The sequence below is a fragment of the Triturus cristatus genome, chromosome 4_1, assembly GCF_964204655.1.
Source record: "Triturus cristatus chromosome 4_1, aTriCri1.1, whole genome shotgun sequence".
NCBI classification, from domain to species: Eukaryota; Metazoa; Chordata; class Amphibia; order Caudata; family Salamandridae; genus Triturus; species Triturus cristatus.
In genome coordinates this window covers 1,012,817,085-1,012,836,482 of record NC_140585.1, presented here as the reverse complement: position 1 = coordinate 1,012,836,482, position 19,398 = coordinate 1,012,817,085, and the positions used below count along the sequence as shown (strand labels likewise).

At 44.7% G+C, this 19,398-nt stretch overlaps 1 protein-coding gene across 1 annotated transcript in view; it reads left to right on the top strand.

Annotated features, from left to right (window-relative positions):
* Window positions 1-19,398, top strand: part of TTLL8 (tubulin tyrosine ligase like 8) — a 478,385-nt gene that overhangs the window by 332,133 nt on the left and 126,854 nt on the right. The window lies entirely within an intron of this gene.

Sequence of the window (19,398 nt, the reverse complement as noted above, 5' to 3'; positions counted from 1 at the left end):
ATAATTCCTATGGATGGCGTTTCCGCCATCGGGATTATGGTGCTGGTTTCGGACAGGCATTTCATGTCTGGCTTTCCGACATGAAAAGGCTGTCGGAACGCAATTTTGAGGATCCCCAGCATGGTTACTTTTTCCCTGCGGCCTCTGGTTGGGGGCCGAGGGGACACGCATAGTGCCCCTCTTTAAAGCTCTGCACCATGTGGCTTACTGTGAGGTGCCTGCCACTGGTGCAGGGATTTACACAAACTCCCATTTCTCTATTTCAGCTTGTGCTGCGGGCAGAACCTGCCAACAGCACAAGCTACCATAGAGAAATGGGACTTTGTGACTGAACCATGTGCGGTCGCTTCCTAATACGGTGGTTGGAACTGCTGACCTACGGTCGGTCGGTTCCTACACCTAAATGGTGTCAGGCGGACTCATGTCCACCGAACATCGTAATTAGGGCCTAAGTACTATTACGTAAATCTTCTGGGTGGGAAATGTTATATTTTGTGAATTATGACAGTTTTATGTGATTGATATCTGTTACAATATTTATTATATGTGACAATAATTGCTATGATACATTTCATGTCTTAATTGATGTTTGTGATTGGTGATATTCATGTCTTTAGAATTATTAATTTACATAATAATTTTATTCCATCAGTCTTATTTGAAATTATAGCTGTATTTATTTTTTGGCTGATGTTAAAAATAATATGTATATTATTCATTTAAAAATTATTTTGTTCTTTTGGGTTATTTATTGTATAATAGCGTTTGGCTATTGTTTCTAAATAATGTATATATGTTTGTTGTTTATAAAGAGTTCTACTTTACATTGTAGCAAGTCATACATTCTAATGGTTTCTTTGCTCATTTTTGGTTTAATTTGGGTAACTGATTGTTCTATTTGTAGTTATTGGTTGCTTTGTTCTTTTTGTTGTACTTCTATAAATGTATAAAGTGTAGGTTGGGTTCTGCCTAATGTGGATTGGAAGGCATTGTGTCGTCCTTCCACTCTGTTGTTTGTTACAGCTTCCTGTGGAATGATGCTGACAGACATTCCACCATGGTATTGGGAATTTGAGTTGGCGCCTATGTTCAAAGCGATGCAGTCTGCCAACCAAAATGTCTTCCAAAAAATTAATTAGGGGGCTTAGTTTGTGTTTGTTTTGTTGATTGAAAGAATATTCTATAAGTAAATTGTAGTGGTTAGCTACCTTTGTGACAGGTGCATTCATTTTTTTAATTTGAAAGGGAAATTGAATGTAGCATATTCTGCACTTAGGGCCTGATTGCAACATCAGAGGTCTGTATGCTGGACCGCCGATGCTGCCGCCAGGTGAACCCCGCTATGCCTGCGGTGTTCCAACCGCTGCTTTAAGAGTGGACTGCCATGCTGGTGGTCCAAGGTCGGCGGTCCCATGCCAATGGCATGGCTTGGCCTTTCAGATAGGTTGCAGCTGATGCTGCCGTGGTGCAGTCCCTACTGCATGTCCGTGCAGTGTGTGCCATACAACATATTGGGCCCTGTTTAGGGCCCCTTTCTTCCCTTTCCACCATCCTTTTCATGGCAGGATTCCTACCATGGAATGGCTGCCGAAAAGGGAAGTCCTAATCCTGACGGCAGTGCCTGTCTTTGCACCGCTGCCATTCTGCACCTCCTTCGACTCTGCGGCATCGTCTGGATCATCGATCCTGGCAGTGTTGTGTCAGGCTAGTGGCAGTCTGACTACCAAACTTGTAATCAGGCTGTTGGACCGCCTAAGCTGGGGTGATTGGTCTTCCACCACGAGTATGGCAAGCTCAACACTCGTAATCAGTACCTAAGTACAGAATGTTGGAGATGTCTCCATAGTGTTTGATTGAAATGGTAGCAACAGCCCTGCATGGCTGTGTGTGGTTAAAGTTTTAAAGTGATTTGAATCATGGCTTGTTCAAAATCAATTAATATTTTATGTGTACAGTAGTCGTTTGTTTCGATTTTAATGTGGTTTAATAGTTTGTACTAAGTGCTACTTTGTGTTCCTTGAGTCCAAAACCCCTTAAATAACAGAAGACAAGAGGCTTTTGGCAAAACAGGAACAGCTTGTTTAATTAAACATTGTGGCCGGGAGAATAGTTACAGGCATGAGGTCTGAAGACTGTCTCAGTTTACAAACAGTGTGTGTCCTTTTTTTATACAAAACATAGCGGGTTCTAAAAGTTTCCAGCATACCATATATGATGAGGAATGTTGGTTGCTATCTTTGAAGTCATAAATTAATTGTCTAATGGTTGCCAGAGGTTGGTCTTAACCTTCCGTGGGCACAATGTGGGCTGTGGATTATGATGTAGCGTGGAACCTGGGTAACGGGAATCAGGACAAAACCCCGTACCTAATATCCTCCCTTCGTCACAGACCAAATATCACATTAACACATTCACTCCTACAATCATTGGTGGGGCCCATAACACCAACATTCACACTTCACTTCTTCACTGGCCTGCACTTACAGGAGAGATGAATGTTCCAAGCGCTGACATGAGAGGAAGACCTTATAACCTATAGAGAGAAAATTATTTACACATCTATACACTAATATCCTTATCTCTACACATCGTAAACCTAAACATTAAGATACTCCTCCCACGTGATCAATGGATCATTTAGTTGGATTGGTAGGGTGATGCTAAAACACACTCAAGATCCTGATCTATCCTCTCTCAATAAACGACCAAAACACATTTGCTTGTTAATCAATACTTTGTTTATCTAATTAATGCAAGAATTTAGTTCCATCTAGTAAATTTATTAGTCTTTACGCAAATCACAGAACACCATATTTACCTAATCTGGCTACTTGTCGTCCTCTAAGTCATCAAATTTAGTCGTCAATCAGTCGGATTTCGAACGTTCTTCATGCAGCACGCTACAGTCCCAAGAACGGGCAAGGACCAGAGACGTGCAAGCATCTATCAGTGCCCATAGATTTAGGAAGTCCTCAATTCATCAAAGAAATGGGCAGCAATTCAGTCTGTCAAAGATTCAGGAACGCATCCGTCATGTAGCGTCATCGTCGTCTCCGTCAGCAAAAGGAAAGCACGAGATAGAATATCCTCTCTATTCTAACGTCATTTTTATAATGAAAGTAAGGACAAGATGATACAAAATTTGGGCTTATCCCATGGGTCGGTTGGGATCGTCCGGTGAGGTTTCACACAGTTCAGGGGGTTATGTCATTATACATGATCCATCCGGTTCCTTGTGTCTGTCAATTGTTAAAGTACTTGACGGGCTTCCCATCGTGACCTTGCTTGGGTGCAATGAGAGTAGGGTCATGTCGAGGCCACTGGTACATGTTGTAATGCAGACGCACTTCGCCCGAAACCTCGTGGAATGTTGGCCATCACGTTGTGTTACACTGGCGGCCATCTTTACTTTAGGCCCAAAGGACAACTTAAGTGAAACAAACACAAAAGAGTAATTAATACATAGAAATAACAAATAAAATGTTAAACCCTCACTAATTCCCCTATGTGCTTGTAATTATCTAGCGTATAGCGACATTTAAAGCGTTTATATTCACCCATTGATGTCATCTGGTGCAACATTACGAAAACGTCACAAAAGCAACATATATCATGCGGTATTCTATTTTCTACTGTTAGGATGCGTACATATGTTAATTACAAATTATTTCAGCCATGCAAAATGCAAATCCCACGTGTATTTCATACATTAGTAATGTTGATTAAACTTCATGCCATCATATTAATAATATTATAATTAATGGATTATTCTAATTAGTATAAACATGCAGAATAGGGGGTATACAAAATTTTGTACCTCCCGCTCCATCAATTACGTGTCCTGATGACTGGTATGGGGAGTGCATGATCACTGCATGCACTAAGTCCTGATTGGCTATGTTGTGTCGTTCCTACAACATAAACTAAGGGATTGGTATCCAGACTGATTCCCGACACCCCCCGAGGAAATGTTAGTATGTAGACCAGCTAGCTCACGGTGCCACTATGAGCCCCTCTTACCATGGAGAGAGTAGTTTATGGCAACTATCGAACATGACAATCCTGACCACTCAGGAATCGTGGAAACAGTACAGCACCTTTTGCCTAGTCACTTGTGCTCACTCGGTCTCAGAGAGATATATGGAATAAACGGTGGGGACGTTTTCAATAAGCTTTAATTGAACCAGCGTCATTCTAGTATAAAATACGTGTACTGCAACAACCATTACACAGAAACAGATATATAAAATTATGAGCACCAGCAGAGTAAAGAAAAGGCATAATTCTACCATGGTGCTAAAACAATGAATATATGCAGGCATATAGATACATGACAGTAATAATGCGTACTCCTACGATGCGACCCTAACTAGATGTACCTAAATGTACCTAGCATGTATGTAGGTGTATAGCCAAGAATCCCCTTAGGATAGAGCCAACCCCATTACCTGATGTGGGAGAGCGAAGGAACCCATCTTGCTCTCAAAATAGACACCCCGCAAGGGATGTCAGACCCCTGCATGCTGGAGTGTCTGCGTGCTGTGACCTCAGAGTCTCGTGTCTGTGTGTCAGCATGGGAGTCTTTCTTTTCTCAGGTTTGCCCAGCGAAGATGTAGTGCTTAAATACCCAAAGGGTACCCTCAGGGGTTCTACCTAGAAGTGTACTATGGGCATGTCGGGCAAGGATGACGATAGAGGTGACCCTTGTACAGAGTTATTATGCAGAAGATCGTAATCCTGCTGTGATACTGAGAACCCTCATGCATAATTAATGAGGCCAGTTTTTGGAGAAAACTACATTGCAGCACCTAACTAGGCAAGAGGTCAGCACCAAACCTGTTATGCAGAACAATGGAAGGACGAATATAGGTAAAAGGTCTTGTAACTACCCAGGCCTATATTGGGGTACATTGGGGTTCATAGCAGCTATGTGTTGTGGCATCTGACTTTATATGGTGTTAGGAGCGTGCGTACCCCTCTGGTCAGGTGTGCTTTATTTGGACAATCTCTTTCTTGACCCTTGTAATGTTGCTGCACTTATCCATGGGATTGATCAAGAGTTTCCTGCCGGAGCGTTTTCCTGACAGCTACACACCCTCCCACCTGTGACCTATCAATCGGCAATCCTGGGCATTGGTCTCAGGGCCTCCTTGACTACATATTTGTGAGTAGAGGATGATGTGGCTTGCATTCCTCGTTTTCAAAGAGTCAGAGCTGGTGGAAGTTCTTTTAAGGTCCAGGCGGCCCATCTCTGGAATTTCCTCACGATTTCTGTCAGAGGTCTCCAGAATCATATGATCTTTTGAAAGGCTTTAAAGACCTGGTTCTTCCCGGCGTAACTGGTCTGTGTTGGTTGGAGCATTCTTTGGCACCTGTTCTTTTGGAAGCGCTGGGACGCCCCGTTGCTGGGGCAGCTATGCGCTGTATAAATCCAATAATAAATAAATTAATGCATTGATTTCCAAATTAACATTCCACCCTCTAGTTGATTCTTCAGCTACACTACCTAACTCACGCATTTTGACAGTTACTTTATTTTGGGCCTGTTGTTCCTTATCCACGTTTTTTACAACAACTACCTTCCTCTTTAACTGCATTCTTACAAGTTTGAGGACTGTGTTTTTACAGCAGGTGATCCCCAATTGAATTACCCCATATACCAATAGCAACATAATGATTACTGGCAACAGTGATTTACATAAAACATATATTCTTTTTGGTAGCCAGGAGAACCAATTCAAAAACCACTCCTGCTCAAGGGCACCTCCCTCTTTGCGAATGTTTATTTGTAGATTTTGCAGTGCTTGAATGGCAAGCGTCAGTGTTCCAATGTCCATGTCATTCTCTGGGATGAGCTTACAGAAAGCTGCTCCAATCTTGGTGCAGACCTCTCCTGCAATTTCTGTCATTAAGTCCAGTACATGTTGGTGCTGCATTACCATGAGGCAGATTGCACGCATTTATTTTTTGATAGAATTGAGGCCGAGCTCTTTGCTGTTCATAATTTTGAGCATCTCCCACTGGGTTATTTGTAATCAGCAGGCATTAGCTTTTGTTTGCAGGGTGAAGAAGGGTATCGACCCCCTACTCCCAGATGTGCGCCTGCGAACTTTCTAAATTTGTCTGGAGTGTCTCTGAATTTTACCCAGCCAAAATAATCTGCAGCTGTTCTTTCACGAGCTTGGTGCAGCAAAGTTTTATTTTTCCTTAACAGGTCTTGGTACAAGTCTGATAGCTTTTCTCCAGCAATGACAAGGGTCGGGTGTGCATGGTAACCTGGGAGCACAGTACCCTCCATCCTGGAACAAGCTAAGTGTAGGCATACTTACCACACTGTTGTTTGTAGTCTATCAGAGGGAAGGTGCCCCATTGCATATCCGTAATATATAATATCACTCCGGAGTTAGCATTCGCGCCCATTGAAAGTGTTCTTTTCCCCCCAAACATAAGTAATACAGTGTTAGTTTGTATCCACCCACCTTGGTGTATCATTTCCTGACATGGGGTGGTCATACTTTCATTCAACCCTCCCCCATGTGACCCATTCCCCTTTTTATCCCCGAGCTGGTTGGCCCTACATAGAAATTCCTTTTTGGGAGACTAGTTGTTGTTTAAAAAGATCGCCCCAGTTGCACTAAGTGTCACTCTCGGTCCACAGATAGACCCTGGAGCAGACATGTGCTTGTGCACTGAGTTTGGAGTTTTGCCACCACCAAAATTATTTTCCCTGAGAAATCTTGGGACCATGTGTGCTCTTCCCCTATGTGGCCCTTCCTACGCATCCTGTCCAGATCAGTTAGGATATCAGTGGGTTCAGTTAGGATGTATAGGGCTGTTGGTTTGGTGTCATATTGCGTTATGGTTACAACTGCCGTGTGTGGTTCTATCTTGTTGGGTTAGATGTTGGCCCTTATTCTCCATAGGTAGAGGTACATAGTCATTTTGCTTTCTCTTTGGCTACTTCTTAGTATAAGTAAAGCCTGCCTACCGCCTGTGGTATTAATGAACAGACATAACACGACCTGGCTGACACTTAGGAGCCGATTGTGGTCATGCGATGGTACCATGTGTAATGCAAAAGGGCACTGTGCTGTACATGTGGGATGTCAGGTTTCTGTTTGGTGTATTTGTAGGTAAGGTATGAGAGATCCCTATGCATACGCGATAGTTTGTTTTTAGTAAACTTCTTTTGACTTTGCAGTTCCTCTGTATTACTTGGATTATCCATAGTAGACAGATTGTACATAACCATTTAAATATACATAGCGTTTGTTGCGACACTGCAGTACTAGGTGTGGGCCTCCAGGGAGCTGTCTGCACCCCTCCAGTGGCTTTGTTCCTTCTTACAAGTTTGCAGTTTTTAGTTCTAGGGTGACATCGCCATGGGAAGGCTCGACTGCACATTCGAATGGCACACCAATACACTTTTCCCCTCCTCTTTTAGGGTCCTGCCTGTTAAGCAGATCCCTCGCTGAGGGCCCATTTGCGCAAATTCAGTAATGTTCCTTTTTCCTTGGGTCATGGGGGTTATGGAGAAGTGGGCTTTGGTGCACTTCGTTGTCCTTGCGGCTGTCTGTTTTTGAATAAAATCTTTGCTGACTGTTGATTCAGCTTAGTTACACATGCTTAGTTCTCAATGGTTTTGGAGAACCTGTATTTTACCACAGGGATGTGATCCCATCAACCAACTAGTCACGATCTAGTGAGGTATTGCAATGTGACCCTGGTGGATACATATTTCAGTGATTAGGGGAATAATGGTGATTACTGTAAACATTAAGAATGAGACAGATCTTATTTTTATAATCTTTTGAGCCCCCCTCTTATTCTACTAGGGTGTTGTGAGAAATCAGGGCCTGTTTGCAGTGTCCCCCCACTTTTTGCCCCCATTTTGACTACTAGGTACTAGAAGGCAAGAGGAAATGGTGGCAGTGACAATGCAGAAAAAGATACTAAGATGTTCAGAGGTGGTGAGTTTGCTCCCAGGCTTCCCAAGAGAATAGATCCCATGTACGTAGAAGGGGACAGCATAGACAAATGGCTGGCTGCATTTGAAAGGGGCCTTAAGATGAGAATGGTCCACTCTAAGTATTGGGGTTCACTCCTTTGGGAATTAATTCCAGTAGCTGGGAGGAATAGGCTGCTGACCCTACAGGGGGATGAGGCAAACTTCCTGCCCACACACAGGAAGTGTCTAGTCCAGAAATTTGGTCTGACTCCCGAACAGTACAGGTAACGTTCAAGGACACCCAGAAGCCAGAAGGTAAACACACAGTCATGGGTGGACTTTGTGGACATCTCAGTGAAAGCACTAGAGGGCTGGATAGAAAATAACAAAGGGAGTACTTATGAGGGATTGTATAATTTAATTCTTTAGGGGCACATCCTGACTCATTCTGAACAAGAGAAGTTATGCCAGTACCTAGTTTACTCAAAGATGTCTAATCCCAGGGAAGTAGCAGAGACAGCTGATGAATGGATCAGAACCACGGTTTTTAATCAGCACCAGGGGGGAGACTGCAAGAAGGGGGGTTAGGCCCATAAAACCCTAAGGAGGGGCCTGGTAACTCTATCATAGAGACTCCCTCAGTACCAAAGAACTCTAAAAAGGAAGAGGTTAGATCCTACCCCATTCTATTAAGCAGAGGTAGGGGGACCCAAGGCTGAAGAAGTACTTGGATAAAAGGGTGTGTTTTGACTGCCAGCAGTCAGGCTACTTCAGAGATGACTCTGCCTGTTCCAAGAAGATGGTTAGCACTGGGCTTTCCAGTGTAGCCAAAGATGAGGAAGGTCCTTCGAGCATGTTGTTGGGAGACAGGTCCAAATGGCAAGCTGGTGATCCGTGAGGGTGGGAGTAGGCTCTTCCACTCCATTCAGGTGAATGGGATCCCTGCTTTGGCCTGCAAGACACGTACCAGTCACACTATACTGAGTGAAAAGTTGGTGTCCCCAGACATGCATGTGCCAGAAGAGACAAGAAGAGTAAGGGTAGCCCCATGTCACAACCAAACCTGTAGCTATAGTGCCCCTAGAACGGGCGTGTACCCTTATCTGTTATAAGGTGGTAGTCAGTGCAGACCTTACCTTAGATTGGCTCCTGGGCAATGACCTCACAGAGGTTAGTCTGATCCCAAGTGGGGTTATCGCCCAGTGTGCCTGCCAACCCAAAGTTCCTGGGGAACCAGTTCCTACAGTTAGGAAACTGCGGTCCCAAAAGAAGGGGAATAAAGAAGAGGAAAGTTAAGCCACTCTTAAGTAGAGTTCAAGCAAGCCAAGGGTCATCTGTCCCAGTAAGGGCGAAACCCAGAGTTAACACTGGTGAGGCTTCACCTGACCGCTAGGAAGTTCTGAGCTGTCAGTCAGCTGTCAAACAGCAGGGTGCCGCCCCTGCACTGACAGAAAGGAGAGGGGAAGAAGGGTGTCTGCCACAGCATGTGGTAGCCTCCCACTCTAAACAGCAAGAGACGTTCCAGGAACATACAGTTACCCCTACAGCACCTCAGCCACCTGTCAGTGGAGAGCTTAGGGTGTGGCCTCTGCTGGGTACTGTCCTTCATGGTAGCACTGTACTTGGCATGGGAGGCCCCCTCACCCTGGTAATGGTGGGGTTGGGTAACCTCTGTAAGTAAGCTATGTCTCACCCTAGCAAAGTTAGGGATAGAGGAGGTGGGCACCTCACTACCCAAGCTAAAAAGGGAGGAGGAAAATCAAACAGTAGTTATGAGGTTTCATTTTAAAATGGGTCCTGCTATTGTAGAGATGGGTCAGCTTCCCAGAGGAAGTGACCTTGGCAGGAGGATGTTAGGCAGAGTAGACCCTGCAGTGGTATAGCCTTATTTCTACACTTGTTTCCTCGCCTATCAGAACAGGGAAACTTTCCCACGGTTGGGCTGAGCCCCCTGGGCTGTTGGCTGAGGGGTTGTGTGGGAACTCAGGACCTTATTGCAGAGTCTTTTTGCACCTATTTTCACTACTAGGTGCTGGTTTTCTGACTCTGATTGTGCCCCGGGCCCTGCTAAACAGGCCCAGGGTCTGTGCTCTGATTAAAAGTACATGGAAATTAGGTATAATTACAATTGTATTGACAGACCCCTAGAAGTCCCTAGTACATAATAAGGCAAGGGAGATTCAAACTACCTATAAGTCCCTGGTATATATGGTTTACAGGCCCAGTAGATTTCCCGCACTGGAGAATGCACTGCTGTGTTGCATGCTGTCATTGTAAAGGCTGCTCTGCTTTGCAAACTGTCTTTAAAAGTAAATTCCATGCAAATTCTACTTTGGAATTATAGATACTTCCAAAGTAGTAATCTACCTTATTGTTACCTATAAGTCAGCCCTAAGGTCTCCCCTAGGTGCCCCAGGGGTAGAGTTCCATATCATTATAAGCAGGTTCATTCTAAAAGATGTTTTATATGTCGTGTGAGGGAAACACTGCCTATTTCACCCCCATGTAGATAATTAGCTCCATAGGCTAACATTGGAATATTTTATTTAAGTGTAAATAGTGACAAGACCGAGCTAAAAATGTAATTTAAGGACTTAAAATGATAGTTATGATAAATCCAGCAATGTGCCACTGTTCAGTTTATAATAACTATCACAGAATAGTAGTTATTAAACTTTCTTTTCTCTAAGCCAAATTCCAGCCTTTAAGCTGCCCTCTCCCTCTTGACTACCATCTTCCAGGATGAGCCAAGCTGTTTTAATGAAGGGTGAAGTGACCTGCTAGAGAGACAAAGGATTTCCTGTAAGTGAACTGCAGCTGCAGAAGGCAGGATGTGGGCGGGGTACCCAAACTGGTCTTCAAAGGGAGAGTGACACTTTAGTCCAGCACAGGTTGACCCCCACATCCTGCCCCCCAGCCACACAATAGCTCCTGTAATTAGATTAGGAAGAGGGCTGTAAGGGGAGCGTTAGGGAATCTTAGCCACACCAGTGGATTGGCTTAGCCTGATCTAACCTTCAAGGAGAGACTTTTCCCATTTTGGACTTTAGAAGAATTGTGCTTTCTGTGGCAAGAATATGCCATACTTTGGAGGAAGTGGTCATACACCTGGGTGGCACACTGCATCTCATTGGTCAGGGGTTCCCCCCTGCTTGACTCCCAGGACCTCTGCATAAATATGGAAGAGTACCCAAGCAACTCAGATCTGCTACCAGAAACTACAAAGAGAAGAAGGACTGCCGTGCTGGGACCCTGATCTGAAGCCCAAAGGTCTGCACTCTGAAGGACTGCACCTGCTGCACATTCGTGGACTATGGCCATAAGGACTTTGCCTGGCTTGAAAAAGGATTAGGGAGTAAACTACCTGCAACTATAGGTTGACAGAGTCCACCAAGAAGTGCCCATCCTGAAGTGCGTCAGTGGGCTTTTAAGGATTTAGCCAGGTGCATTGTGGTAATTGTAGTCCCAACATCCCAAATACCACCTCAAAGATTCTAGACTCGTTGATTGGTCTTGTGGACACTTTGAACCCTCAAGGAGATCTTCTAGAAGAAGATCAAGAAGTTTGGTGATGTTTGGGAACTTTTTGGTAAAAAGCTCCATAAGGTGACCGACTTGACATCGAGAGTCAAGTCGGTGACCTTCAACCCTGACCTAGCCTGGATTTTAGATGTGTCCTGCTGAAAGCAGCGGAGCTTCAGACTTCCAGGATTTCACTGGGGCCTCTCAGAAAACCAAGCTGACAATTTGAATCCGGCCTGAAGTGGACATGCTTGAAGTCAAGAGAAAAAGCTCCAGAACAGAACTTCATCGCAGTTGGCCTCAAACTTTGACTTTATCCCGATCAAGCATGAGCAGATTTCCCAATTTGGTGCTACAGGTTTTTGAGCACCAGAAAGTGTTCCTTCTTTAAAAATTCATATTCGATTTTTGTCATTTTGGTGTCTATTTGTTCATAAAATAATTTTACATTTTTATAAATTGGTGTTAGATTTTTTTTATTTTAATATTTTTTTTTTTACAGAAACCTTTATTACACAATAAAATACATACAAGGGCCTACAACCACCGAGGCCGGCTGCTACAGAGCCCGAGGGCCCGCAATGAAACGCCACACATTCAAATAAACCAGAAGCAAAGCTCCCGGCAGTTCGTGAGCACATGCAACAGGCCGTGGCCATAGGCCAAGAGCAATCGGAAAAAACAGTTTCATTTTCTGTTAAATGCAAAACACACTCAAGGCAATGAGAGTCCGAAATAGCAGCGTGCGCTTCCCAGGACGGGGGACAACGTAGAGTATCAGAAGCAGTTCTTGACAGGAAGTGGCAGCGGGGGGCAACGGGAAGACAAAACATGGAACACACTTCACACAATCCCGCAGAATGCGTGGCTAGGGGGACAAAGCAATATCGACCTCTAACGGCAGAGGCGGGGTGCAGATATGGTGTTAGATTTTTGATGTGTGTTATGTCTTACTTATTTAATGTATTGGTGTTTTGAAATGCTTTACACACCTGTCACCTAAGTTAAGCTTGCTTGCTTGTTGTCATTTACCAAGAATTAAGCAAAGTATCAATTTATTGAGACCGTAACAGAACCTTTCATTGTGTTTGTGGCCTTAGTACTAATTGTAAGTCATTACTTATCACTACTAATAAAGCACTTTCCAACATTTGGTGTTTTCGGACCTTTTCCGATTTTTTGGGCTCTGGGTGGTCAGATTACTGGTAGGCATGTTGTGGAGTGGTTCCATGAGTTCAGGGAGGGATAGCGGGGGTTCTATGAGCGTCATTAGTTTTCCCAAAACTGCCTCTCCCGGTGTGTGCCTCTTCCCAAGATAATTTTTCTGCTGGGGGCTACGTGTTTTGATATTACCCCCTGTTGCGCATGCTGTGAGTTGATTTTTTTAGCCCTTGTATGCTCACTACATATGAATGGAAATGTGGGAAGAGGAGGCGTGTTGCCATTTTATTTTGCTGGTGCTTGCAACCCGCCCCAGGAACAGATGACATGGGTGGGCTTACAGGGATTGCCCAGGTAACTGAGAAGGAAATTGAAAGTGAATTTGAAGGTGAAGTCAGGCCAACAAAAGCAGTGCATAGCTCAGAGCAAAAGAGACAGGCCAGATGGCGCAAAGAAGAGAAGTGTGAGCTGATGCTCGAGAGAGAAAGGGCACACAGCCAGGAGTTAGAGCAAGAGCACATGACAGAGCGCTCTTTACACGAGGGAAACGGCGCCAGGTCCAGGGCACAGAGCTGGGAAGAATTGGAAGTAGATGAAAGGCTACTGGAGCCACACCATCCTGTCGACAAAGGAGAGGGCTGACCAAGAAATAAGGGAACAAGGAAGCCACTGGTACTTACCCACCTGCGACGCAGGAAAAACCAAATGTCACCTGTGTGTACAAACGAGGGAAGCAGCGACGAGCATATGTGCTGTTCTGCATGGTTGCATGACAAAGATAAACTAACAATAACACACAGAAATGGGAAGGGAGGGTCCAAGGGAAAGGTTTAAAGACCTGCAAGGAAAATGTCCCCTATTCAAATACAACAAAAACACAAGAATTCCTCGGGTCTGTGCTAGCACGCAGAATGCTGAAAGATGACAGACTAAAATTTCATACAAAATTAGCAGCAGGTAACAGTCTAGGGTCTAAAGTAATACTAAGATTTAAAACAGCCCTCATATACTGTGCCCCGCTTACCTCTCCGTCGGTAACCCGTCGCAGTACGTGAGCTGTGACCGGAGGTATCAGCGGAGGGCTCAGTAAGGGGTATATATAGCCGCCAGACTACACGCACTTTTTGTGCCGGCATAGCGCACACTTGTATGTGGGTCCGTAGGCGTCTAAATGGAACGCCATTGTAGATTTCTTTTCTGGAGGACTGCGCATGTGTGAACTAAACAACAACTTTATTTGTGCAATCCTGAAAGGGTTCTCTCCCATGTGGAGATTTTGTGAGACTGGAGGGTTTGTGCGTGCTAGCACAGACCCGAGGAATTCTTGTGTTTTTGTTAAAGATAAACTAACACCAAGGGAGATAATAAACAAAAAGTAAGGCAAGACTTTTGTGTACCCGTTTTGCGACTTATTAGCAGATTGGACTGAGGAGAGGGACCAATATGACTGGTCTTGGTTGAGGGAAGGATTGTTTGAGCCAGAGGGCATGGCAGTAGCAGAGGATTGCATTTGACTTGAAGGAGGAAACTCCAGTTGGAACTTCCTCTACATGCCCCAATGACTCATAAAATGGGAGCGCTATTTTGAGGAGAAACCTAGAATGAAAATGTACCCATTACTACAGAAGGGCATGGCGGGGATTACATATGTGCCATGGGTCAAGATAAACAAAGAGTGGTTGAGAACAAAGTTGCCGTCATTGCTGGATGGGGCAGGGAAATGGATTACATGCGTAGAGAAAACACTGCAGGTATCAACCTAGCGATAGGTGAAATTAGGAGCCTGATAAGCAGCCTAATTGGGGAGCAGATAAACATAGTGGTCATCTAGGCTCACATTCCTGCAATCATGCTAACAAATCCCCAGCATGATGGGGCCACTTTTAATATGCACAGGCACCGGATATGGAGCTCCCTGAGAGGAATATTCCCTGACCGCCCAGATGCGGGAGGGCTAATGGCAGAGATCATGAAGCCAGAGGAAAGCATAAGCAATTTCCTAAATGGAATGAGGGAAAGATGGGGACAGGAAGCTGGACAGCCGTGGGCCAACACGTGCCCACAAGTCACATGTTTCTGAAATATTTTGAAGAAAGGGTTACTCACTGAGATACAGAGTGGCTGGAAAGCGTCGTTGGTTTAGATACCAAACCCTGGCAGGAAATCTAAGCTCATATACTCCACTATCATAAGAAAAACCAAGAAAAGGATTGAGACAAGCAGGAGCAGACCCAAAAAGACACAGCAAAATGAAGGCAGCATAAGTTGAATAAGACTGCCTTTGGGGATCAGCGATAGTCGCAGCCATGCAGATTTCACCTGTCACATTGGGGGCTCTACCGCAAACCTTTAGAGGGTTCCAAACAGGTAATCCAGGAACACAAACAGGTTATGGTAGTAGAGGCCAGTGAGACTGGCCGCAACCTGACATTAGAGAGTGCTTCTGTTGTAGTTGAGGGGGGCACCTGGTAGAGGCATGCCAGACAAAGTGCTACCATGAGCAGCAAAAGAAGCAGAGGTTAGACAATAAGTGACAGCCACCACAAAACCCCGTGCCACAGTATATGTTTAAAGCCCCTCCTCAGTACCAACAACAGGTTAATCAGAACATATCATACAGTCAGTCACAGGTAGGTATGCTGTTCTCCACACAACTGCAGCAGGGATCAAGTAATTGGGCTAGCATGTGGCAGCAGCAACTACAGATGGGAAACCCAGCACAATAGGGACCGGGGCCACAACCCCGGCAAGAAGGGGTGGTAGCATGGGGAGGTAGCGCCTTCACACAACCACAGAGCTAAAATTCTCAGTAAAATGAACCCACTAGTAAATGAAGACAGATAATAATGATCTCATCAACTTAACCCACAGTAGTTCACCTCCGATGATAAAGACAACCAGCATCCCCCTACCCACTCCCTTTAAATATTGTACCAAATCAGAAAGAACTAACAGACAGCATTGGGGGTCCATTAAGTTTACTTGCATCTAGGAGTTTAGGGCTGCCTGGGCCTGTGTCGATCAGGCGTCATCCAATGGGAGTGCAGAATAATCAGGTTGCCTAAGGTGCCTACAGAAACCAAAGCCCCACTCTGCTGCTGATCCCCCTTGGTGGGTTTCACTGGCCACACCCCAAAGCAGGCAGTCTGATGAGGGAGCGGAACAGAATCCAGTGTAAATAGCAGACTTCCAGGTCCCAGAGTCAAAGCATAATGTGACGCATTCCAATAACCAAGCCGGAAGGTCCCCATTTTTGGGTATCATGTCCAAGCTTAACGTTTCCTTCATTGGATAAACGTGATAGCACCCCCAAATGCTGAGGCCTCCCTTTCCATTCTAAATGAAGTCATTATCAGTGAAGGGAATAATGTTTTTCTTGCACCTGGGATGATAAGACCCTAACACTCCACAGCACCCACACACAAGAGTCAATAAGCTAGGAGGCCTCAGCTTGATGACGAGTTTGAGACTCCAGCTGGGGGTTCACTCAACCTATCACCCTTCCAGAGATCGACAAGATGAGCAACAATTTTAATCTGAGGAGCTCAAGAGACCCCAGTCAAAAGCTAGGGACAGCTGACCCACCTGAGACACGAATAGAAAGTGGGTTGTGGTCTGAGGGAGAGCGTGTGCCAGAGATGGAGGCTTCCAAGCCTCTACCACTGCTCCAGATGAAACACAGGGATCCGGGTGCACCCCTTCCAGGCTCACCTCCATTTCAAGTATGGTCCACTCACGTTGCTCCAACTTTGCTGGCATAATCCATGAAAACAGTTGGCCCTGACTTCTGACCCCACAGGTGTGGTATAGGTGGGGAAGGGGGCCACAGAGCAGCCTCTGACCTTCTCCCCATGGGGCATGGGAAATAATGAACTATGCGACTCTGGAAAACGCTCAAACTAAAATAAAACTTGCCAAAAAGAAGATTCCAGATAAAAAGGTACGGTCAGGATCGGCCAAAGGTAGGTTTCCGATGCCACAAGGGAGGACCACGTGGTTTGGGGCACATTGTTATAGTCCCATCTATCATCCATGTTTGAGAATGACTTAGTTTCGGTAAGTTATCTGTTGTAGAAAATATTAAGAATCATTTATTTTTGATTAGGTTATCATGTAAGAGGAAGATTTGTTCATGTGTGATTGTTAAGTATTCAAGTATTTGGATATCATTGTATCTTCTAGGGGAAGGAGGGGTACTGCCGATGGCTTTTTTAGTTCATGCATTTATAGGTGGGCATAGCTGGTAGTTGGCCTGCGATGTGTTTAGGTCTTTAGGGAATATATATCATTTAGTATTTTAGTTGTGGGCTAGTTCTTGCTTCTCTCTTATCTTGCAATTCCATTTTTCTATTTCTGAGGGTTGTTTGTGTTCCCTAACATTAATTAAAAGATAATCTTTTGTATTTGGCCTCCCATTGCAAGCATTAGAGTAATATATACTATACATTTCCAATTGACAGTTTCCATCGTTGTACTTTCTTGGTTGTAAGTGTAGCTCATTTGAGATAATAATTGCTTTCCTTTCTGTGATGTGATGTATCTTGCTCTTTCAGTCATTATGTCTAAAAATAGTGTAATTGTAGTGAGTTCTCTCTGAATACGTACAGGCATTGTTAAGTTAGCATAACCACGTTAAATGTTAGAAAGCCATCTTTTTGCTTTTGCACACGACACTGCGTTTACATGTTATTTCTTAAAACAAACTGCTGACTCGAGACTTGCTTCACACAAGAGCAATCTGTTGTTACCATCCCAAGCTCTGCGCAGCGACCTTGGTCTGTACACGGTGTGACAAATAGTCTGGATTATTACACAATGCATGTTTTTCACTCTAGGTTGATCGGCCCACTATTTAGCCATAACACACGCGCAGCTGCAAATGCCTGAAAGTTGGTGCTTTTAATATCACAGACATCATGTTTATTATTCAGACCGAAGACGAGCCTTCCTGCGAGAAGACTCCTGATGCTCCTGTGATGTGATTTCACTAAGCTGATCTTTGAGGTATGGGGTCCCCTATTCAAGCCTAAGAGACCTTCTATTAGCATAATAATAATATTAGCTTCTTAGTAAAGGGAAGGTGGTAGTATCCACTGTCATTATAATATGATCACCCCTTTTATATTCTATGGTATTGTAACTATGTTGCTGGTTTTGATATTAATCATTTGTCTGCTTGTATTAGCCAAAGTACTGCATCTTAGGACACGTGGTCTATAAAAATAAACCCCTTTTATTTACAACGTGTCTCTGTTGATTATTGTTGTGGACTGATGTGAGAATAATATACGAACAGGTATTTCCGATTCCCACCATTCCTGAGTATGTACTGAGTCGCTTGTTCTGGGTTGTCTATTCATTGGGACCGCCGAGCTAAATCTCGGATAACGAATGGGACACTTATGCTAGCCGGATACTGGGTTCTGGGTTCTGAGGTGAGTTTCTGGTACACCACAATTCACTGAGGTCCTGGGGTTCTTCGCATAGTTCTGTGTATAAGCAGAATCCCTGCAACATGGCGCACCTAACGTTTGGTCTATGAGTTGAAACGCCTTAGTAGTGCTTACATTTAGTCCACAGCACCCTCATTCTTGTTTCCGGATAACAAGTCTGACGGATTTTAAACCTACCTAGTTCTATTGATATAGGTTCCTTCAAGCTTGATCATTAAAAAGGTTATTGAACCCTTGTGCTACTGAATACTTGAAGTGTAGCTTGTCCTAATGTCGATAGATATTGCGGCGCACAGCCGTGCGGCTCTGAAACGTCATTTGACGCAGTATGGGGTGCCGGACACGGGCATGGACGTCATCTTTGTGGTAGGAGCCGATGCGGCTCACCCGTTTGAGTTATTCTATTCCTGGGTGACGATTCCGGCAGTCAGTGGGGATGACGATACCTTTCATTCTTACACTGCTACTGCCGTACCTGCTAACTATGCGCCGTATAGGACACAGGAGATACCAATATCTGCTTGGCAACATCAGATTTGGTTTAATGGCGCCCTCCCCCATGTGGTTATACCGCCGAGAATGGGCCCTTTATCAATTGCGGGGGCCACTTGGCCGGTATTAGCCGGATTTACGCCTCATCCCCGTTACCTCACGGTGACGGTGGCTGAATTGCGTGTACTACACACTGCCCTTATATCAGTATATAGGGCGTTGGTGCAGTATGTGTCGCGCACTGTACAGGCGGGGGCGCCTGTTAGTGCGGGACAACCTAGTGATCGTCACGCGGTGGTCATTAGTCCTGTTATGGTCAATTCTGTTATGGGCAAGCGCCCCCTCACAAGGGATGATTATCCTTTTTGGCTTGCTGAAAAATTTGACCAAATAGAGGCGGTTTATCCGCATACAACTCCTGTGGAAAAACACAGGATCCTCACCATTAGTTTGCCTAAAGACTTAGTTCCCCATATAGATGATTGTGTATCCTGGGGTAAGATTTTTGCTGCGACGTACGCGCAGTGCTTTGGCACTCCGTCTATGTTACAGCTGCCCTCCATAATTAAACAGGTTCAAGAGGACCATGGAGCGGAGTCTGCGATAGAATTGGGGATGCGGCTCCTCGGAGATTTTGGCCTGGTGGCTACCATGATAATGGGAAACCTTAAGGGTGATGCGTTGCACTTTCAGGTTCGTAATGAACTGAAGAAAGTTGCTGAAGAGGACAAGCCGCAGGAATTTGCAAAAATAATTTCAGAAGCATATCGTGATTTGGGTCGTAGCTCTTTAGGAGTTAAGCCTGTGATAAAAAATCCCGAT